General features: G+C 32.7%; 1 protein-coding gene across 1 annotated transcript in view; it reads left to right on the forward strand.

Annotated features, from left to right (window-relative positions):
• Positions 1-25,991, forward strand: part of LOC123538982 (innexin unc-9-like) — a 403,290-nt gene that overhangs the window by 114,860 nt on the left and 262,439 nt on the right. The window lies entirely within an intron of this gene.

Here is a 25,991-nt window from a genome sequence, read left to right on the forward strand (position 1 = left end):
ATATAAACAAAACATGCATTGAATGACACACAGCATGATATTTTGACAAGACGAACCATAATTTTTAACGTACAATTATTGATTTCGAATACTACCGTTGAAAAGACTTATATTACAGCCAATATAAGTAAACTAAAATTAAATATCTTATTGCTACTGGCGATAGCTCGACTTTTAAACTAAACATTAAAATATATTTAGAACTTGACGTAGCACATATGTTTCTTTCAAGTATGAAGTGTAGAAACAATAAGTAATGGGAGTTATTATGCGATTTATGTAGCTTTATCCATAAGGAATATGCAACTAGCTGTCAAAGAACATTTCCTATATGAGTCCCCAAGTGTCATAGAATCTCTCTTCCAGTCAATTTCAGATGCATATTATATTTTGAACAAAATCATTGTGGACCAGCAAATGACGCAAGTACTAATGCGAGCAAGTCGTTAACAATACTTGGTATTTCGAAACTTAATGATCAAACAATCATCTAGCTGCAGTACCAACAAAAAGAAACTGAAAACAGTTTTCAGTTAGATAATAGTTTTGTTACGTAATATCAACAAAAACGTAGTGCTGCGTTTGTAACGTGTTGTATATGTGTTACAGGAAACAGGAATATGATTCATACCTTGTGTTTTGACGGGAACTTGGCATACCACTTAATGTAGAGTTAATGTTTCATGACGAGACGGGCCAATTATCGGCTCAACATGCGAAAGAATTTGGATTGCAAGTCTTTTTGAAACCTTATTGTTAGTGGTAATGCTGACACATTTTGTATTTACCTTACTGGTTTCACGTTGTTTGATGAATTAAATTAGTATTGCTATAAATGCATTACAGTAATTGTAATTAGGAACGAATAGCATTTTGAATTTGTTCGACATTTCAAAAGAGGCTTAAAAATCTATTAATCAATATGTGGCCATAATAAAATAGAAAAAGCTGGAACAGAATGGCATTTATTTTATGATTTTATTTGCTACATGTATAGTGAAAAGTATCACGAAATCCAGCGTATATTTCTTGTTTACTAAATTCAAAGTCGCTAATAAAATATAAATACATGTCTCAGAAACGTTACTTCAATTAAAACCTTAGCAAAACCTTCCAAGCCAAGTGTCAACTTTATTAAAAGATTAGTTCAACTTCACGGGCAGACACCGATGCAAACACATCTATTGAGTCTTCAAATTTCGCCAGGTAGGATTTCCGTGAATCGAGCTTATAATGTAGATTAATGTATTAAGTGTAGAGACTTACCCTTAGCCCTCTTTACACAAGGGAAACAATCTGTTTATATAGTGAAAGTGTTGAGTGAACACCTGTTGTCAATCCTTATCCTGTAACACTTTCCCCAGGGCATTAACTGATTTGTACTTTACATAGTATTCTATTCAGATTGCTAATCCTTGTAATAATTATGCATGCTTTTTTTCTGCCTAGAGGTCAAACATGTGAACGATTTGCATTAGGTAGTAGGTCAATAGTCACCTAAGCCTACCATGAAGTCTTAGTGGAGTTGTCTTAATTTTTCCAAATATTTTACCAGGATTTTTTTTTTCACCTCAAATAACTTTTTTTTCAGAAAATGACATTTTAATAATTTTTATGCAGTGAACTACACATATATCTAAATTAGGTAGTACCTACTTGAAGTTTGTATTTTCAGTTCAACTGCCTATTAAGTGAAATATTAACTGTACGGCTGCGATTACTTCTATAGGTGTAATGATCTATAGTTAGATAAAAATAAATGAAAACAATCGTTATGCCAATTTGTTTATTTTGAATTAAAATTCTAGTCCAGACAAATTATACACGTAAATCATTAAATCAAAGCTTAAGGTATGAGCCGCGATGTATTCTCGAGAAATTAAAATAAAATCATTAAATGTTGCACTTATTTGCGTTTCACAAAAAAATGCGATTTTTCGGTATACAGAAATATATTTTAAGTGTTTGTGAATGTTTCTGCAACAAACGGCTGTATGATGTGTTTGGTTCGTTTATTTTTTTTAACCTCTATTATGGTTCGGTTTGAGAAAAGATATATAGAAGTATTGAAAAATAAAAACAAGAAAAAAAAAACGGTATATGTTTTAGTTTTAAGTTGTTAATTTACGGAGATTATTAGAATGAGATAGAAAAACATATCTGAACTGTTACTTCACGTACATGTAACAGTTACAATACTTAATGACATAATTACTCCGCCCATCCGAACTTGGAGAGAGATACATGTATCATTATTATTTGTGTGGTTGGAAAAGGAACTTCGGTTCAATTCCTAGAAAAAATAAACTTATGTTCTGTTCTGTTCTACATGGGAAATAGTGACCATTAGCATATTCTACAATTTCATAATATTCATGGATAGCTTTGCTGGTTTTGGCATGGCCCAGTGATATTTTTCAGAGAACGGCTATTGTGCCCGTGAATAAATTGCCCAAGGATGACAAAGCATGTAGAGCTATGCTAAAACTGGAAGATCTTTGTACTATATTGAATCAAATTATACTCTCATCCAATTACTCATTAAAGTTCGCATTCTAATATTTGCAAAATAAACCTGGTAATTTAACTGTATACATAGACTCGAATAATACAATACTGGGTTTTTGAGATTTAAAGCTTTAAAAATCAGATGCAAATTGACAGCTTTGTAATTTATTTTTATCAGTTTTTACAGCTAAATGGTGAAAGCAGATTTTTGCGGCCAACGTACATTCTTTATGGAAAGCAAAATAGAACAAAACCATTAGGCAGATTATTTTGCAATAGTAGTTGTCTTGTTAGTTATAATATAATATATTTATTCAATTTTTAAACGTAACTTACTAAGGTAAAAAGTAAAACATCTATTTTCTTGTCATATAGTTTTGAATATTTAGAAATATTTATCTGGTCACTATAACAATAGTGCCAAACAAACAGCAGAAATCGTTCAATGTAGTTGTGTACAGAACACTGAAATTATCTCCTGATATTCTCTGCGTCACAGCTTTGGTTTTACTTAGTATGACATAACATAGGCAGATGACTCTCAAAAATAGTAGACAAATATTGAATATAAATCTGATTTCGATATATATATAAGCGAGTGTAGAATGTTGTGTACATCATTTTACAATCGCCTCAGACTACTGACTTCTTTCGGATGAAATTAATTTCAATATCTAACTATGTTACAGGTAAATTGTCTAGAACAATAATGTTTTATTCCAGCATTGTCAAGGGTCAAGGAGTCGTAGCTCTTACAGTTCTAAAAAGTTATAAATAGTTTCGAAAAAGTGACTTATTGTCCATTTTTATAATGAAAAGAAACAACAGCACTTTTTGTCATAAAATTGGCATTGTTAAACATATTTTAACAATTCAAAAACGATCAATCAAATGTCAAAGTATTCATATATCTAAAGACACTATACGAAGAAGCAAAAGATTCTAATTCATAATGATTTGGCATACATTTAAGTTAGTTAATGTCTGAGCAATGCTTGTGAGCTACATTTACCATTGTTGTTATTCATGAATGATTAAGAAATTAAATTGTGAATTGCTATTTTATTTGTTCATCGGGATTTAATTGAATTGTGTACATTGACGTACATGTAACCATGTCATGCATGAAATTAATTCCCTTAAGAAGAAAAATCATTTATCAATTTATACTGTATACAAAAATTGGACGATGCTATAAGACAGCATGATTGATGATTGAAGAAAGTTCCACACCAAAATGAAGTTGTTTTCATTTTGACAAGTAATTCATTTCTATCATTATTGGTTGTAAATCGTCTTCTCACTCACTAGAAAAGAGAACTAATTCAATATTATCCTGACATGGCTTCATAATTGAAGAGATACGTTGCTTGATATATTTCATTTTCAAATAAGACGCGTTTAACACGTGTCAGTCTTACAACTACATTGAGTTGTTGTTCACATTTATGTATGCTATTTGTACTAATATAACATGCTGCTTTATAACATTTACACTAATGTAATTTTAATAAGATAATGGCGTTTAAAGTAGTAACCTCGATCTAAAAAAGTGTTTATAATTACTATAATCATTATTTTTGTTTTTTATTTAGTAAATCCTTCACTTGTTCTATTTGAACAGCAAATTACATGTACTTACAGGGTAGTTTTCAAAGCTACAAAGATGTAGAGACTTACCCTAAGCCCTCTTTACACAAGGAAAACTATTTGTTTATAGGGTGAAATTGTTGAGTGAATACCGTTTCTCAATCCTAATCCTGTCCATGTTATGTCAGTATAATGGAAAGTAGGCTATCTATATTACCTGCTATACAGGATAACTCGGCCATGCATCACACAGTCCTAAAATCGTTTCTTTAATTTTTTCATATTTCTAGATGTTTTCCAATACTCTGACGCAAATATATGGGTAGCAGAGATTGTTCTCTTTATCCAGCAATAGCTTTCTCAACATAGTCTTTGGATTTTAACTTTTTAAAAAAATCGCCTGTTTGTTGACAAATTTCACCATAAATGATGTCACACTTTCCCCAGGGCATTAAATGTGTTGATCTTTACATATTTTTTCTCTTCAAAGTGCTGACCCTTGCAGTAATTATGCATGATTTTGCCTGCCTAAAGGTAAAAGTGCATGGTTTGCATAAGAAACTATGAAATTAGTCACCTAAGCCTACAATACAATTTGAGCGGAGTTGTCTCCATTTTTTCCAAATATTTTACCCAGGATCATTTTTTTTCAGCTCAAATAACTCTTTTTTTGAGAAAATGATATCATAAATATTTTTTCAGACTGTGTACTTTGATGCAGTCAGCTACACATATACCTAAAATAGATCGTGCCTACTTGAAGTTTCTATTTTTAGCTCCAATGCCTAAAAGATATGCACTGAAATTAATATCTCCTGAATAAAACAATCAGGCAAATCATCAGTCAAGTCATATTCTTCCACACTTAAAAGCTATAAAATTAAATAACAGTGATATTTAATGTTGATATTATCTTTATACATATCTGTTCTAAAAAGATAAGCGAGGCAGGCAATCCTCATTTTTTTCACGACTTGACAAATTAATTCAAACTGTCAAGGTATCAGTATAAATCTAATAAGGTTTTACTGCCGAAATTGTACTACGCCCTGAATATTTATGTGTATTACTTATAGGGAGTTAGAATAAGTCTTGGCACGACAGTCTGCTCACCAAAGAAAATTTATGTCGAGACGTGTGTATCTGCTTGAAAGGTTGTTTTAAATTAGTTTAATGGATGATTTTAGATAAATTATCTAGTCATTAATAGGTAATAAATGATTAATGTGGTTTTAATTAACGAGGAGGTAGACAGAACAACAAAGACTTTATTGCAACGATTAACTTGACTTTTATATCAATTTGAAACGTTTAACACTTCTACTTTTTTTCCTTTGAAATGTGATTAGACTTTTGAAATGCGTTCTGTTTACATTTTAAACTGTTTAATTGGAATTATGTTAATATTTTCCAAAGAATGAAATTAAATATTTTTACAATGGCTTTTGATAATCTGTAAGAAAGTTCTTTTAAAGCAGTTATGGCTATTGACAAACCTGTAGCAGTGTCCTTTGAAAACATTGAAAACAATCAAGCAAGCGTAATAGAAGATTAGACTAGATGAGCAACTGGAACTTATTTTCTGATTGATAAAATGTATAATCTATAGTAAGATCCTTTTGAATAATAGAAAATGTAAGCAAGCAAAATTAATGACAGAGATGGTTGTATTGTATCTGTTTATGAGCGTTTACATCACAAAAGCAGGTAGGTACAATTTCATGTCACATATATTTCGCAAAGATCTCTTATACTTGTTTAAGATGTGGTAATAAATATAACAAAACCGATGGTAAACGTCACACATATCTTACACATTTCTCTCCTCCATGCTTGCGCTGTACAAATCATTTAAAACATCTAAGACAGTTCAAAACGCAGTCTTAGTTTATTTCATTTAATAATTTGTACACAGGTAATGGTGTATCATTTTGTTCAAGGATGCCAATTCAGTCACTATACTGATGAATAAAGTACATACTTATATATAATCAATTTATTTGACGCCGCGATTTGGCGTTTTATGGATGTCAGTAATTTTTATATTACATTTTACACCTGAGTTTCGGGGATGATCTCGGATAATACGGAATTGTTTCGTCTTATTAAAAGGAGCTTACGTTATGTGCGTAAAGAAGTATTAAATCAATTCAAATAGACCATGTATTTCTGCACCGAACATGCATCTTACTATTAAATACAATCTGAGGAATCATAGGCAGCAGATAAAATATTAAATCAAGCAATCCAATGTCTAATGCCAATGTCACAGCCTTATAAACCAGTTTATCTCTTTTGTCGGAAATGTTGTTTGAATATTTGACAAAAATGTGGATGATGCTTTCACAAATGAACGTGTTTTTCATAGTTTACTGTTTTGCATGATTTCGCAAAAGGCAGCCATTTATAGATGTTCAGGAAGGATTGCATTTTTTCCGTACGATAATTTCAAACTTTAGCAATTTCTCGTCACAATTGATCTTCTGCAAAGACATTTTCTAACGCTAACATAACTTTATTTGTAAGGTTTTTTTATAGTTTGAATTGAGGTTTTTTTAAAATATGGTTTATTTATTCCGCGGAGATACATAAACAATTAAAACTGATAAAAATCTTTTGTGTGTATGAATTTCTTCGTAGCTAATTTTATTTCTCCTGGATAACTACTGTCGTCTAGTATCAATGCAGTTCTTGTTTGTTGACTAAAACATTTCTCAGAATAATGCTAGTGCCCATAAACCAATTTGCATAAAAAATACCTGATCATTTCTGACACTGTATTATAAATGTTTACCCCTACAAATACAGACTGATCTTTTATGAATAGGAGGAGTCCGGAATAATATATAACTTAACCTGGGGCAAAGGCATGCTATATATGCTAAGTTAAATGGAACTGAAAGGCGGCAAGGGAACAATTTCAAATTATTGTCCCGGCCGACATTTTGAAAATTCTGTGTTACCCTTGTTCAAAATGAATGAATATTGTTTTAATTACTGAAAGTTAATTCTCAAATAAATCAATGTAAACATGCATCATGTATCTAATATAGCAGATGCGAACAATTGGCTACACCTAGATCCATAAATTTCTTGCGGTTTTATTTTTAGGGGCATATTTGAAAGAAGCGATGTGTTTTCTGTAGTAAAATTGCATTAAATATTTTTAGCCTGCATTTTCTCATAAAACTCACTGCACTTCTTGGCAGACTCTTTGCTCTACAAGGCGTTGATCTATATGAAAACATGTTCAAATTATATTTAAGTACCAACCGCGTGTATGACATGTGCTGGAAATAAGGATCAAATGCATAAATGCATTGATTAGAGGGTTGGGAGTTCTTTGTTGTTTGTTTTCTTTTGTGATTTAAGTCGCACCGACAATGATAGGTCTATGGCGACTTTCCAGTTTACTGGGAGGAAGACCCAGGTGCCCTCCGTGCATTATTCACACGAGCGGACACCTGGTGAACCACGACTTCCGTAAGCCAGCTGGATGCTTCCTCACATGAAGATCAAAGGCCCGAGTGAGGCTCGAGCCCACATCTATGAGGGACAAGTGATTTGAAGTTAGCGACCTTAACCACTCGGCCACGGAGGTCCCTGGGGGGCGTAAGTTTTAATGCCTATTAATTCTAGAGGCGATTCCAAAGGTCTTGACTAATAGTGTCATTTTGAATAACACAATACTGGCATTTTACAGAATAAAGCACAAGCGCTGCAGCTACTTTTTGGCTGATTTAATACAACCGGAAATCTTTGAGTATCCGGGGCTTGCTTCAAAATTACGCTCCTGTGCCACCAACAGTATTGCAGCATTAACACTTCGTGGATTAATTAAAAAATGGTACAGGCCTATTTTGGGAAATATGAGAGTTTGTTATCAATTTGGTCGTATTGAAGAGTTATATTTGCTTAAACAATATGCATCTTTATAGACCTAGTTAATAAGACAAAAAGAGCCATTCCAAAAAGCTTTGTCTGTTTAATCATTTAAAAGATTTCATAACTTTTAACTCGTTTTTCTGAGAATGCTAAAAATGAACTTACGGCGTTGTGAAGTTAGGTCGACTATATGTAAGACAGTAATTGTATTGTTAAGTGTAATTGTATTGTTTTCTTTTATTTTTTATTGTTAGAAAGTACGCCGTTTGTCACTACTGCAACCACGCGGAAACAATAAAAGTTTACAGTGTTTTGCCATTGTAGTTATGTATAAAGATGTTGGAAAACAAGTTTCCTAACACGTTTTTATCACGAAAATAAATGGTTTGCCATAACGTGAGGCTTGTAACTGCAATAACATTTAGTCATTAATAATATCTGAAGAAACACTGAATGTGCCTTCCGATGTAATCTGTGCTTCTGTTGAGCTTTTTGAAATATAAAGAAATATTGATGATGTAATACATAATGTCTTTGTATTTTACTGTTTCAATAGTGAAACACATGTTCTATCATTTCACATCTTTCAGGTACACTTTCAGTATTTTCTTCAGTGTATCGGAACCTTTTCAGTATCCTCAGGCAGAAACAAAGAGACAAGATGTATATAAATATTAGAAAATCGTTTTCTCTACTCAGCAAAGGTCAGAATGTAAATGTACAAGTATCAAAAATCGGTCACTATTCTGTGGTACTTTTACCATGTACATATCGAGTACATGGTATTTATTCTCTTGCTAACCGTTTTCGCTTTGATATGAGAAGGCAGTAAAATAAAACATTGAAATCGGGAATTGACTTTCGTGTGCAATTCATATAGCTTAATATGCTGGTAACTACAATGTATCTGCGTTGGTGATTTTACGATAACTATATTTTTCATTTCGAAGTGTTATTTGGGTTTATATAAAACAAATGACGTTATCAATTTTTAGTTAAATAAATAAACTGAAAATGTAACCTGTTTTATTTTCATGTCATGAAAAATAATTCCGTTTCACTTGCGACTACGCCATTCAAATACTCAAAGATAACATGAAGTGTAGGCTATAAAATAGTTGGCTTTTATTATATTTAGTCATTTATACGTAGTACAATATAGCAAATGCCTTGTAAGTTTCTAAAGTTCAGATAACACCGTGACAGGTGTAAAACTTAAAAACTTGCAGGACAATAATAGAGCTATTTTCGTTTTGACAGTAATTCATTTTCTGCATAACTGCATACTAATCGTCTTCTCACCCGCTAGGAATGCATGCACTAATCTATCATATCCTGATATGCCTTTGTGATTGATGAGATTCACTTATAATTTCTTCTCACCTACTATGAAACACATCACTCAAGACAGAATCGTTTGTTGCAAACAATACCTATCATCTGTAAGTCGCAGTCTTATACACGTTGGGACCTTCGTGGCCGAGTGGTTAAGGTCTCTTGACTTTAAAATCACTTGCCCCTCACCGATGTGGGTTCGAGTCTCACTTGGAGCGTTGAAATTGCCATGTGAGGAATCCATCCTGTTGGTTTACGGAAGGTCGGCGGTTATACCCAGGTGCCCACCCGTGATGACATAATGTACGGAGAGGCACCTGGGGTCTGTCTCCGCCATCAAAGCTGGAGAGTCGTCATATAACCTTTAATTGTGTCGGTGCGACGGTAAACCCAACAAAAACAAACAAAAAATATACAATTACAAGATATAGAAATTAATATGATAATAATTGATCAAACATCTTCATCATTAACAAAATGTATTAGTAATATGTACAAATATGGCAGGCAAGAATAGGATGTTCTGCAAGAATCAGTTGCAACTATACTAGTATTTATGCGGTTTGTCGTAAGAAGCGAAATGTTTGCTCCTAATGAATAACTCCGCTGTTATAGAATGCACTGCAGGAAATTCATAGTTGAGCTTGTACATATTGACGAGCAGTTTTGCATTTTTATAATAAGGTCGTAATATCGGAAATTTTCTCCGTCATAATTATTATTTAGCGCTGCTAGACGAAAACCAACGTTTGGCATTGCAGTTTCAGTATTTGTATGCAACTGAAAAGCGAAAATTATTGTTTTAAAATGCAGGCCGACATGGATCAATGCTGGTCTAAAAGTTGAGTTTCACAGAGCGGCGTGTATATAGTACAGACAGATAATTTGAACATATCCTAATTCCTTCTTCACAATATTGATTTAGATAAAATGTTTATGTATTGACAGTTTCCTCATCAAACAGCAGTTAACACAGGCTGTATTTTCTGCTAATTATATTGCAAATAGAAACATTTGAATAGTATGGACAAAATCAGGTTTTAATATAAAGCAGTCAATGAAAAGTAAATGGGGTTCAGTACACCTAGGCATTGATTTGTATACCATAATATAATTACAGGACTCAACTTCTTTACAGATATTATCTACCGACAAGTATCATTGTGAACTATGTACTTTAAAGAGACACAATGTTTTTCCGCAGCACAGTTTGTCATCTGTTACCTTTACTTATAAGATAATACCCTTTGACAGTGTTTGGGCTTTACATAAAAGCGTAATGCTCTGCTTCAGAATGCATCTATCTGATAAAATTATCATGATACCACATCGACAGTGTTTGAGTTATACATTAAAGAAATTAGAACTTTGCATCTAACTGCTTATATTCAATATGAATTATGATAACCCTTTGAGAGTTTGAGTTATTCAAAAACACTTTGTGTTGTAATTTTCCTTTGTCGTTAAGTTTATGTGTACATTTTGTAGGAAAAGATTGTATTTGTTGAATCGTGGCGTAGCCAGTATACCATGAGCGCCATAAAAGCAATTTGTACACGCCTTTATGTAATTGTCGTTTTCATTAATATATCTCTGATGTGTTCATACGGTTGTGTCTATAGCACTTAGGTAATCATAAATGATTACAAATGGCATTTATTGGATACCAGCAGAAACAATATATAGATATTTCATTACACGTCATTGTTATTGTCCTCTGTATTGCAGCACAAGATGATAATAAAAACACATAGATGATTAGTTTAATATGAAGAGCATTTGAAAGCATGGAACCTGCAAACTTATAGCAGACTAGCGTTGAATATGTCTGTGAGAGAGGTAATGGGATGCGCAAAATTCCTCACTGCCCTTAGTTTTATGTGTTGGGCGAGATCATAACAGTTGTTTGTAACCTGGTAAACGTGCGTCCCGAAAACGTTAAAGTAAACAATTTGAAAGTGATTTATTTGGAGTACAGTAATATAAATTGAAATACATTTTTACTAAACAATTTAAACAATGCGCTTTGTAAATTTTTAAGCCTTTTTAATTAGGAAGTAAACAAATATGAGTGACATTGAATCTTTCTCCGTTTGAAACTATTTATATATTTTCTGTGTCTAACTCTTTGAAAAATACTTGAAAAATAGATTAAAACTTTATTCTTTTTAGAAAGTTTCATGCTTCGAATTATTTATTTTAGGTTTATTTATATTCTCATCGTTGATAATACTCCGAGAATAGTTCTGTTTCAATTCAGATTCATGCACACAGATATTGAATCAAAGACAAGTATTTAGGCACTGAGGCACACAGTGCCATCTTTCAATATGAAAGGAAATGGAGATGCATACCAAAGAGTATATAAATTGGTTAATGAACTCGAAGAATAATAGCCTCAGACTGTCCGAGAAAATCATTAGAACGAAGTTCCAAACTCTTATCTTACCTAAAATGCTGAAGACAAAAAGCTGAATGTATTGACGAACTTGAACATATTATTATCGACTACACTCGACAAAATTCCTAATCGGTCAGTTTATATTGTATAACTATTTTGTTAATAATGTATGTATTTACAAGAAATTTCACATACCGACATTTGAATAGGTACTGCAGCTAATTATTGATTTATTTCTGGCACACTCGCGGCCAACGTAACCGCAGTAGACGTTTTGGCCGATATAGCATATTTTGCATGTGCAGGGCATGTGCACGATTATGCACGTGTTCATGAACACTTTTGGCATTACTGACGAATGTCTTGCTAGAAAAACACATATCATGGTGAAACTGACACAAGAGCAACGCGCCCGAGCTGTCGGAATTTTACAACATAATTCCAAATCGGTTAGTTCAATGAATTGTACTTGGGTTAAATTTCGCCAAAAGAGCTCGGAAGGTAGATAGCCACCGATTAAATTCTTGTAAACGGAAATAAGGTTAAAAATGGAAATAACCATCAAAGTAACAGCTTCAAACAAATTATATCAAAATTCTTTTGAAATTGCAAAATGAATTACCCACATGTCGTAAATGTGTCCCGGCTAGCAACATTCCGATAGCTCGATCTCGATCGCGTTGCTCTTGTGTCAAATTCACAATAATATGTGTTTATCTAGTAGGACGTTCGTCAGTAATGCCAAAAATGTAAACGAACACGTGCACATGCCCTGCACGTGCAAAATATGCTATATTGGTCAAAACGACTAATGCGGTTACTTTGGCCGTGATTCGGCCAAAAATAAATTAATAATTAGCTGCAGTACCTATTCAAATGTCGGTATATGAAATTTCGTGTGAATACATGCATTATTAACAAAAAAGTAATACAATATAAACTGACCGATTAGGAATTTTGTCGAGTGTATGTTTATTGAAAGCGCAGACGTTATATTAGAGCCATGATAATTAAACTGAAAATAAATATCCATCTGTAAATAAGCGCTACCTTGCCAATTTAATTTTCGTTTTTAAAAATCGCCTTATTAGACAATGACTACACTGAAACGCTTTTAAATCGTTCAGCCAAAATCATCGTGTATTTAATGTATATAGGTATATTAACTAAACATGAACGTGTAATTTTTTATATTCAATTTCGAATTCATTCATGCGGAAAAGTGAAGTAAATAATTTAGGTTTTATATCACCAATTCCGCGTCCGCGATATATAAGCTCAGTACTGATAAACGTCTGTCTCTATTAACGTTCATGTTTTCTTTATCCTTAGCACGGCCAGCACATATTTATGCAATTTCGCCAGGCATATGTTTGATTTTGACAACACAGAAAATGACGTCACTCGACCTTCAGCTATTTCCGGAAGTAAATAAAATGAAAGTAGAAATGCTAAACTTGAAAACGAAAGCCGCATTTGGATTCGTAGATAGTCAGGGGTCACGCACAGGGGTCACCCCGTCTGGATGTATGCGCGTGGACTTCTTTTCTTTTTTTTTTTTTTTTTTTCAGCACTTTATTACGAATTGAAATTACCTGGGCTTTAAGTACAGCATGTCAGCTTTTAATCTATGAAAAAATATTTGAGCTCTGGATAAACAGAAATCCCACAGGGGTCCGTAACGGACCAAAGGTACATTGCTAATTTTGGAATTTCATCAAATCGCTCAAAATGTCATTTTTGATGTTGTCTGAGAGTGTCAGTATATGCCTCAGATGTAAGATATAACTGTATTTGAGAGCTGCAGACCTAGACATTTCAGAAATATTTTCAAAATAAGTTTCGTGTAATAAATGTTGTTTCTACGGAAGCGTGAAAGGGCCATCAGACGCCAATACGTTTTAGTACATTAAGGCTGCGGCAAAAATTATAAGACGTAGACCTGTCCCATTTTAAGGCATACAGAAACACAAATATAAATTTCGAAGGTTTAATTTGAATACATCCCTTGAAGCGAAACAACACTTTATGCTGGATAAAGATTCCAATGTATTTGAAACTGTCAGCTCATATTCGAAACTGATAACGAAACAGGCTTATTATATGTCATTTTGTGACTTTTATTTTTGTAGCGTGTGTCTTATAAAGCATACAGTTATGCAAACAGCCGTTTCTTCTTAATGGCTTTTGTCATGTATGAGTTACAAATAATGCAACAATCAATCCTATGCTTGATATGGGACTTATTTAGAGCGATATAAGTGATGCATTTCTAAAATTGTTAAAGTGGAGTTTGACAGCAGCACGTAATTTTGTCTTTGATAAAATATAGGAACATTGAAGAGTACTCGCTGTGTTACGATATGTTATAAGTGTTTTTGTCCAAACGGAATACTATTATGCAACTAACAGTAAAAAAAAATCTCTGTTTGTTTGTTTGTTTGTTTTGGGTTTAACGCCGTTTTTCAACAGTATTTCAGTAATGAAACTGCGGGCAGTTAACCTAACCAGTGTTCCTTGATTCTGTACCAGTACAAATGTGTTCTCCGCAAGTAACTGCCAACTTCCCAACATGAATCAGAGGTGGAGGACGAATGATTTCAGACACAATGTCTTTTATCAAATCGTCACGGAGAACATACGCCTTGCCAAGGGCTCGAACTCACGACCCCGAGATCCGTAGATCTGCGTTCTCCTTATTGAGCTAAGCGGGCCGGGCGTCTCCCTCTGGGTTTTAATTCTCCTGTGTCATACAGAGATCTCAATATTTCCAGATTTCGATGCAAATGTCTTGCTGAACATATCACATGCGCAACACATTTTAAACAAAAGTCATGTTAACATTCTGCGAACGAGCTCTTAATAAAGAATGCAATTTGGAACTACGAAATAAGTGTGAAGGTCATTACTGATTTGACAAGACTCGAGATCGCTCAAAAAGTACAAAAGAAATATGCAAATAGATACAATTCCAGCAAAATAGTATCCTCTGCTACTTTATGTTAGACTGTACAAAGTATTTTTATTGGGTAAGTTTTTTTAACAAAACATCATTGTGTTATGGTTTGATTGTTTGTTTATGCAAATCTGACATCTTGACTGGAACTTGGCATGTCACTGAATGCAGAGTAAATGTTTCATGACGAGTCGGGCTAATTAACGGTTCAACATAATTACAAAATTCAGGATGCAAGTCAATTAAGCATTTTTGTAATCTATTAGTGCTGGCAATGCTCACGTTCGTATCCACCTAACCTGTTTTATTATTTACTTATGTAATAAGTCTAATTGTTTTGTTCAGTTAAATAGTTTAAAAATAAATATATAAATTTATAACCTGCTGAAGTTGGGCAACGACCTACAGTTAAAGGCATTTATTCAAGATACTTCATTTATAGTCGGTTATGAATTTAACAATTAACACAGCTTTGAACTATTATCCGACAGAAACAAAGTAAAACAAACACCTGTATGGATAAAGATAAACATTAGTACATGATTTGATGAAATATTTAAAGGCCGAAAATCTGCGGTTAAAATTATAATAGAACACAAATACAGATAGTCCAATGATATGTTAATATCTGAATATAGATAGTAATAAAAGATCTAATTCTTACATTTTGTATACAATTTTCTTGAAGAATAAACATATATTGATATGCATATGTATTTACAAACATATTGTATTGAATAATTATGCAAATTTTAAAAATTGAAAGACATGATATCACTGTCAGTCTTACAGAACAAAGTTGTGAAGATTGGGAAGAATATATGCCGAAAAACACAAAAGCGATCTGTTAAAAACTGCTATAAAACAGAAAAAAACTAAGAAACTGAGGTCAAACGTGAAGCAAAAGCCGACAATTAAAAGCAAGCTAAAACTCATATTAACTCATTCCAAGTATGGGGTGAACTGACTGACAGTGAATTCATGCTATATCAAAGCTAGAAACAGTCTTACACAGCAAATAATTAAGCAATAAACCAAAGAAAACAAAGAATAATGCAAGCAAAACAAGAACCAAAAGTATGACAAAGCAAACAGAGGTATGCTGATAGTAAGAAAAACTTATTTACGTTTTCGTGGTTTAAAGCATTTGCTTTGAAGTATACATGTGTTTATAAAGGGTCTAACAGGCTTTTCACATGGATTTTATCTGACTCTGCTACAGAACGTATAAAAGTAAAGGCATCTCTAGGTGAAGGGAAATCAATCAAAACCGTAATGAAAATTTCCAGGCCACCTGTTGCCTCACTCTGAAGGTTGATCCAGCATGAATGGTATGTAACAATGCAGACAATGATGCAGACATATTTGCCGAGTGTCTTGAACTTACTTTGAACATGCTGAATAGAGCTTAATGTTATGTAGATTAAAGTAGGTGATATATACCCTGTTCGACAGCAGTTCCCGATCTAAACTTTAAATATATTGACAATTGAAGATAAGGAAACAGCATTTGTAACGACATAGAGTTTATTTTTGTAAGGCGGTATTTTGTTGAAAAAAAAAACAAAACGTAATTACATGCATGCTGATGTCATTGCCACAAAATATTTTCGAAGACCGTATTGTAAATAAGAGCTTATCTTAATATGTATCAAACAACAATTAGACTCCAATGCAGTTATAAATAACATTCATTAAAACATAAAGAAATGTTTAAAAAGTCTTAAGTGTTTCATTATCAAATCTCAGGATATCCTGTATTGGGCTCATGATTAAATGTTATGATTGAGAGACGAAAGTTCTCCACATTCAATGCCTGAATATTTCTGTCTTGCAATGTGTATGAAAATACTACGATTTAAACATGTTCATATATGCTTAAAAATTCAGCCAAACCTCTAAGAAGATTATCTGGAAGGAAATTTCATAGAATTTATTACGTATATTGAGTAAGTTTATGAAAGGTAATGAAACGAGCTGAACCACTTACGCTCCACACCCCCGCCCCCTCTAACACCAGCTTAAGCGGAACTCTGCTCTTACTAAATAACATTTAACTGAACTTTCTGTATGGTCCCAAAGGACCAGAACTCAATGTATTTTCATTTGGTACATGTAATTCGATTTGTGTTTCAGTAATAAATTCTGTAAGATGTCCAACCGTTATGTTAATTGTTTAAGTATAAAAAAAGAAATTGGCAAGAAATCAGCATTTTATATATTACATGCACAATGCTCTGTTAATTCTTTTAGGTATACATATGACAGGCAGGTTATTGCACTCTCAGTGCATAATTAGATTTACGCATGAATATAGTCTGTTAATTACACACCGCGTGTTGCGGCATTTCAAACAATTACGCACAGTGAAATATGGGGGCTGTCGGTAAATCGTTCAACAACATGTTATACCTGTGTTTCAGCAACAAACTAATAGCAAAACAAAGAAAACCAAAAACAAAAAAGTGAACAAAATTAAATAGAACCGGTGGCCCAGGTTGTGTAGAAGAGTTGCATTAATTCAAACATGTATATTTGCAAAGATAAAACATTTCATCATTATAAACAGTTTGAAAAATTCATCGTTCTATGTTTTGGTTTTGCTATTGTAGTTATATTTGTATGTTATGAGATGTATGAATGCCTGATATTAGAAGAAAGATAATAAATAGGTTGGCATGATATGTAGAAGGGCACGATCACCTCCCGCTGTACCCTGTTTATCTTTTAAAGCTTCTCTCTCTCAGTAAGTGTGAAAATTAAAGTAGCTTTATGTGCATTTGATTTATCATATGATGTAAATGCATCTACAAAAAAGGCATACATTTAGTTATTTGCAAAGGTGCATGTAGAATATTAAGAATTAAGGTCTCAAACGTTTCGCTTGTTTTATCTACATAGATATGATTCAAACCATTATAATTTATTTTGTCAAAAGATTTATATCAGATATATACTGAAAATCGATCAACACGTGTCAACACGTCTTTAACTGTACTGCCAATTTGCATTTCTTATCAGGATGTAGACCGTGATAAAAAGCAAAATTAGTTAATATCACAAAATTTGCAACAGTTACTTTAATCAAAATGATATTAAATATACCTAACATTTCATATTTTATTAGAAGCAATGAGTCTTTGTCTTACTTTATGTTTTATTCGTGAAAGTGTTGTTTCTACGTGAACTACCATTGTTTTGTTTCCGGATGTGATCCATTCAGAAACACAATTATGTAATGCACATTCTGGCAATGTTTATTTGGCTTTGAAATAGTAATTCAAGATATAGAAGTGATTGCTTTGAACTCTCAAGATAAACCCATAGAATTTCACAATAATGTTAAACATTCTGTTTTTGCCGCTTTCCTAGTGCACAAGCTCAGCTAAGAACTATCTAGGAAGCCATTCGCTTCATAGGTAACATTTTATTAATATCTTGTTTTCAGTATTAACATTTTGTAAATGAACCGTAAGATGTAATTTTTCAGTTATTAAAAACTCTTCACATTTAAATTAATCATATCTTAGAAAAGACTTATCCATGTGTTTTTCAAGAAATAATTTCATTGTTTATTCAAACTATTTTATACAGTCAGTTAAAGAAAACCGAAAGAGGCTGTTTTATCGAATCAAATCTTGCTATGATAATCGCTATAGTCATTAAAACATGAAGCAAATCATCAGTTAAACGTTTGTACCATCAAACTTGAATTAGCTCAACTTGTCGGTGATAACAATTATTAGCATCAAATATTGAAAAATAGAATTTGACACTTTATAGCAATTTTCAGGTGTTTTTCCAACCTTGCATACGTTGTTCAGTTCAGCAAAGTCATAAACATTGTGCAACCGCGTCGTCAATTTAAGAGATAATCAAACATATCCGTAATACGTGAGAAGTAATGTTTCTACCATACTTTAAAGGAAATTTATTTTTCGCCCACTGTATCTGTTTATCCCTTTAGATTTCATATACATTTTATATTTACTCAATATTACATTATGCAAGCGCATCTGTTACTTTTAGTATGTGCTTTGTGAAGGTTCAGAATTCGCAATGTATTAATTTCCAGCGCATAATAGAGTTATTCCAATTCGACAAGTATTACTAAACACTTGTCATCTTCCTACTACTACGCCATAAATATTATAAGAACTGATAGACGATTGAAACATATCAAAGTAATATAAAATTTCACATCTTGGCAAATTTGAATTTTACATGGCATCTGCATCTTCTTCTAAAAATGATCAATGGTAAGTAGAATTAGCTAGTTAAGGTAGTTCTGCACGTTTTGATCGAAAATTTTTCTACAATGTAGAATTTAATTAAACCCTGATTTTTCAAGACTTCAGATTATACCTAGAAAATTCAACAAATAAAAAAGAAATGGTCGTGTGCTTGATTTTTTGCTAGACTGATTTGAAAAATTCGGACCTTACGCAATATTTCATAATGAGAGTCCATGGGAAAATCATAACTTTCATAACATTTTCGCGAATAGATTTTTTTCTACAATGTAGATTTTGATGAAACTTCTCACAGTTGTAGATAAACATGGCGCCTATAATTTGGTGAAATAAAATGGACAGGTCCGTGTGCTTATTTTTGAGATATTTGACCATGATTAAAGTAAACCGAACATTTCACGCTAATTTTAAGACATTATTTTGATTTTTTAGCGTGTCATATGTTTTCATATCATATTTGACTTTAGAAATATAGTAACAGTGCCACTGTAATAAATTTTCACAGGTTTCGATTAAAGCGTAGAATTATTTTCATTTCCGTACGTCGAATCCAGGCTTTATTCTACGTTTTCCGGATAAATGACGTTACGCCATCACTTCCGGTTTATCAAACGTGCAGAACTACCTCAAATCATTTCAAACTGAGTGAAACGAGGATATAAAAAATAAATATAGCTTAAGAACGATAAATTTGTCATTAGTTGTTTGCCTGACGGTTTTGTTGTAGTTTGAATCATTTATCGCCGTTGCTTTGTTCAAATTTACTCACTAGATTATTTTTTGTGACAGATTTTCAGCTTTCTTTATACATATTGCAATGTAAAAAAAGTTTTTATTTATAGGCATATCAAGGAAAGACATTTTATGAATTTGGTGTGTGTCATAAAATCTATTTACGTACTCTTTAATGTTATATCTATTTCACTTTAATCTCCGAGACAGGTTAAAGATATAGTAAAAATAGCACATTTTTATCGAAACCACTGGCATTTGGCAGGTAAGAAAAAATCTTGCACACGTGTGTAACACGTTTATCTCATCATAAACAGAGTGAAAATTCTGTAAAGCTACATATTTTAGTATTGCAGTCTGATATCTAGAATACGAAAAATAACTTTAACTAAAATTTCAGTAAATGACCTCATGTATTTTCTTACAATATTTACACTAATAAACAGCCATTAGAAAAAATACTGCTGCGGAAAGAACATTTATTTTCATGTTCCCTATCATGCTGGTCGATAATACAATCTTGTGAGATTAGCTATAGTTTAACGAATAATGAAAATCACCTTTCAAATTCATGCTTTAACGGTGACAAAATATCATGACGGTTAATAGTTTGTCCCCAATTTTCTCTCTTCAGGTAATTTTTTATTTGTTGTTACAAGATCCAAAATTACTGTTGTATTTTTAATAATTCCGATTTTTTTGTACTACTGTCGTTGGCAATGAATGTGCTTTTTCTAAAGCAGACATATGCGATACATTTCATAAACACTATGAACACACACTACAAAAGCAATTTATAGATGCATATCGCTGAAGTCTTCATAAGGTTGTACCTATAGCCCTTCAGTCATCATTGGCAATTGATAATACCAGTTCAATATTTAATATTGTGTAGATACCACACTTTTGTTCTCTGCCCTGCACGACAGGAAAACATTATCAGCATAAATAAATTTACCTTTCTTTTTGGATAGTTGTTTTTATAATTTTCGTATGAGGTTTGTTTAAATACAAAATGTTTAGAAAAGATTAAGGTTTTATAGGAAAATTATATCGAACATGTTGATTTGCATATAATGCAGATAATGCAACGTCGTATGCGCCGTCCTTCCTTTTGATGGTGTATACCTCAAATAAGATGGATTCGTATTCTTAATGTCATTTCTATAATAAGATACATATTTACTTTTCCAGATTTACAACAATATTGTGTTTTATCAGTGAAATAAAAACCGGTCAGGGTAAATGATTTTGAGGTAATATGAATATTATGAAGTTTTCAAATATGACGAGCAATTCGTGCATCATTAACTGCTAATCGTCTTTGCAACACAAATTCTTCACAACTTGAAATATCGTTATGATTGATACTTCTCACGTAGAACTTAAAACGTCAAAATAGTGAGGTTTCGTTATTAAAGTATTCCCCTTCTGACTGAATACATTTTATGTAGTGTTTGGCCGAATTTATCATAAAGATATCTGTACCGTGTCAAGTTCCATCTGGACGGTCATCATGAGCTCGTGTAATGATTCACTCTTGACTCCGCCCAGATAAGCGTGCAGTCTTGAGGACGTCCATAGGCATGAGGTCCGTGCCATATGAAAAATGTTTAAAACGCTATAGTTGTAAGAATTATTTGATAAATGTTACATTAAATTCAATATGTTACACCTGTCAATAATTAAATTGATCTTAAGTTAATGACAATAATAAATGTAACATGCGTTGTTGTTCCCGGAAAATTCGATTTAATATCTATTGAATGCCTCTCAAAATTGGTAAATAGTCAATCAGTTATGCGTTTATTCCGTTACAGTATACCTAGGTGAAGGTCACTCGCATTTATATACCATGCAAGACTGGATGATGAATGTTTTTTAAAAAGCTACGCCAGGATGATTTAGAAATCTTGTGCAACTACTACTAGATATTACCTGTATTATCTTGCATCAATATTACAGTTTACTAACACATGACAAACATTTCTGAATTGTTTTCAAAAATATCGTTAAAAATGAATATCACTTCATAAGAGGAGTGTCTTTCAAAAGTTTCAACACCATACAGCTGATTACTCTGCCTTGCTTACATTTCGTCACTCAGATGTAATCATATCATGATTTCTAGTCATAACAGCGTTTTGTTTAGGAAGGTTCTGGTTATATCCGGTAAAGAAATGTTATGTATGTTTCTTAGAAATAACAATGTTTTCTTTAATGACAAGAAATCTTTTACTGAAATTATATTACCTGCAAGTCGAGCTTTCATATGTCGGTGTAGACTCTTTTCGTGAATAAATTAAATACAGTCAAACCTGTGTTTAGCAGCCAACCAAGGTAGCAGGATAATCTGGCTGCTAAAGGCAGGTGGCTGCTTAAGAGAGGTTGAAATTAGAATAGAAAGTCAATTTGGGAAGTAAGGCAGGTGGCTGCTTAATAGAGGTGAATGCTCAGGCAGGTTCAGCTGTATACGAAAAGATCCTTTGGAAGTTTTCTGTGTATATAACTAATGAAAATAATTGTTTGTATTACTTGGAAAACAGAACAGCAATGATTTGGCTCTTAATTAACGCATTATAACATGAATAAATTTCAATTTTATTCATGTCTTGCTCTGTTGTCTGTGAGTTTCCTGAATTCAATGTTAATATAGAGGAGAAGAAATGAAAACAACTATAAGAAGGTCTATGAAAGCATAGAATGCAACCAAGCAAACTAATAGCAGACTCAATTTTAACCCTTAGCCTGCTGCAGGCTAATTTAACAGCCTTTGCAAACAGCTTGGAACCAGATCAGACGCCGATTAAATCGGCGTCTGATCAGGTTCCAAGCTGTTTGCTACTCTGACAATATTTCTTCCAGTTTTGGAGCAAACTGAATGAACTGCTACAATTTTAGCAGACGACATTTCCAGCAGACGACAATTTATCTAGCATGCTAAAGGTTAATGTGTCGGTTCGAGATACAGTGAAGCTAATGAAATGTATGACTCAAGAGAACAAAGAAATCTGTTGTTGTATACAGCGTTAAATGTTCTACTTGTTGTTTAATTTCCGGACCTTCAAATTGTTTTGGTTACACACTCCCTAACTTGTTCTTCAGAGTTTATCGACCTACGTCTATCAACTTGAATGGACAGCTGTCCCCATAGTATCATATGAACTTCACAGTATTCAAATATCTGGCAAGGATATTAGGCTGTGTTAGGTTCAAGATCTTTGATATATGAATCTGACAGATCATTACACTTTCTGAAATGCATAGTTCTTAAACATTGCAGTTCGAATTCCTAAACACGCTGAGCCGCTAATAGGCATGGCGCGTGATAATATATCAATATATTTACGGCAGAGAAGTGCCAGGTCGCTGTCAAAATTTGTTACTTTATATAATAAACATGTGTGCCTTCGCCATGATTTGAGTAAACAAAATATCGAAAAAATGTGCAGAACATACGTGGTAATAAATGTATGCTTTTACAAGCAGCTATGCTTTACAGTGTTTAATTTGACATTTACATTTCCCAAGATTGTTTACAGGTTTTGTCATTTTGCAATAAGAAATGACAGGAAAAGTAATGTTTATAATACATCTCACATGTGTTTACGCTTACTCGCTTGTAGTAAGACAACTTATTTCGCTCAATCAAAATAACAAAAGTATTTATACTGGAAAGCCTTAATTGTCCCAAAATGGTGTCACAAGTTTTTTTTATATCTATACCGAATGCCTCATCGGGTAGATATTTTAAGATAGAAGATATTATTTTGTTTAGACGTATATTCGACCTGTAAATTTTGCTACGTTTTATATACATGCAGCGTCTGCAGGTAAAGAGTGGCACACGTGGACTTAAACTTCTATGCTTCCAAAGGATCTGCTCACAGATTTTGTGAACTACCAAAAAATAGTCTTTTAGTCTGTCGAGTGCCGGTTGTAAATGTCTACCCGTATCTTGATTCAGCGTTGTTCTATATGCCGGTCCTTTGGGGTCGTGGGGAGTAACCCATTTTACTACAGTAGAATTCCATCTAAGCCGATGCTATGTGGCAAGTTAGGTGAGGTGTTGCATATTTCATTACCTGTCATGAACAGATTCAAACCGAGTCTGCTATTATTTTGCTTGGTAGCTTTGTATGCTTCCAAAAGATCTTCTCATAGATTTTATTATGCATTATACACGAATGTGTAAAATTAGAAATAATGACAATTTTGTCTGAAACTATCTTACTGAAATGGCAAAATCGCACTTTTGGTAACATTTTCTTCGGTGAAGATTTACCTATGTTCAATCACACAACAAAACAAATGCACAGGTCTGTGTGCTTAATTTTTCACATTTCGCCAACTGTCAACTGAAGTCCATTATCAACTGCTTATCTTATGTTATATTTTTTTTTAATATATTACATCACATCAAATTTGTTGTCTAACTTAATCTTACACAAAAACAGTAGAGCTAATTATTAAACACTTGATACATGCGATGAAAAAGATTGCCGTCAGTGTTTGTGTTATATGTAGGCATCTACTAGCCACTCTAAGTTTTATGGACGGATAACGTAATCGAGTCCGCTTAATGACGAAATAACATTACTAGAATATCATACAACTGCATTTGAAATAAGCGTATGTTAGTAACGCTGCAAGAAGGGGTGTATTGCAATTTCTGAAGGATATATTCTTTAAAAAATATGTCTATAATTGTTTGATTTTTGAATGCTGAAATTACTGTTTATATTAAGTTCTCTTTCAGAAACAGACTTACGAGACGATTTTGAGACACCACATGAGTACAGTTAGTTCAATAAAATAATATTATGCCAGTCTCTGGTGTGCTTAACATTTCTTATTCAATAAATTCAGTAATGATAATGAAATCTCTCTATATATGTAAGATTCTTTTAAGTAGAATATGATTGATGAAACCTGAGAAACAATGAGCACAATTAACCTTTAGGTCAGACAAATGGAGAACGTAAATTTTATACTTCATTTTATAGTTTAAATACCATATATATTCCAATAAACAGATTTACGAAGTTCACGCAAATATCAAAATTTAACCTTATAAAAGTTGGATTTTTATTTTTGCTTCAGTTTCTTCCTTCTTAGTTTTATCATTCATGTAAAACGTTTTACGTAAGCATAAAATCAGTCGTGACATTCTAATCCCCGATGGGCGTACCTCATTAGGCTAAAATTGACACATTATTAGAATAGAAATAATTTAAATTTTTAAAAGAGATACGTTAAACAATCATTAAAATCAATAATTATTAAAACGCACACTTTTGGGGATAAAAATACCAGTCTGAATAAGCTGTTTCTTCAAATGATATCGAAACAATTAGATTATTGTGCAATTATTTATTTATGATTGTCTATATATATCCTAGACACAAAACTTCTATCTTGACTTTGAAAGTGCCAACAAGGACGATAGTGTGATAGCTCAGCTTCTTAATTTTGAGCTTAAAATAGAGTTCCATTACGAACATAAGAAAGGAACAGTTTTTTCGGGAATTCTATCACTTCAGCAAATTAAGATTGTGTCAAATTTTCAAAAAACAAATATCTATAAGCAGCCGAAAAAAATTTATAGTAAATAACTAACGAATCTAAAAACAATGTCAAATAATATTGTTTTATTTTTAGAAGTATCAACTCTTCGGTACTGACGATTACCCTGATTTCTTTTTTCAGATGTTATGTATTTATTCGTCACTCGTAGAAAACCATCTTTTAACTGCCAGCAAGCACTGCTTTTTCATAAAGAATGTTCTGTTCATCCGTGAAAGATCTTGAACTGGAAAGATATGAGGTGTTGCAAAGTTTTCAATAAGGACATATTCTGAAGCTGTTTTTCTAAAATTATATAAAGTTCAAGTCGAGCTGACATAAATCGTGTAGGTTCTTTTCATTGCTAAATAACATCTAAGAGAAGACCCTTCGAAAGCATACATTTGTGCATGACTTATAGGAATATTCGAATTGGCTAATAATTAACATATTATAGCTTTAATAAATCGCAGCTTTGTTTATGTTTTGTACTATTTTACTGTGATGTCTCTACATTTTAATGAAAGCTTCTTAAAGGGGAATCAAAAATGCTAACTTTATATATGATAGTTATATTACAATTAAAATAATGCAAATTACAATGTTTCCTGTTTGGCAAGATACAATGAATGTTTTGATATTTTGTCTCAATAAACTGGTTAAATCAATTAAATCAATTAAGAAATGGCAGACGTTCGGATATTTTCAATCGAATCAGGCAATATCACTGCGAAAAAGACACGAAGGAATCAAATGAAGTGGAAAT

Source organism: Mercenaria mercenaria, chromosome 18 (genome assembly GCF_021730395.1).
Source record: "Mercenaria mercenaria strain notata chromosome 18, MADL_Memer_1, whole genome shotgun sequence".
NCBI classification, from domain to species: domain Eukaryota; kingdom Metazoa; phylum Mollusca; class Bivalvia; order Venerida; family Veneridae; genus Mercenaria; species Mercenaria mercenaria.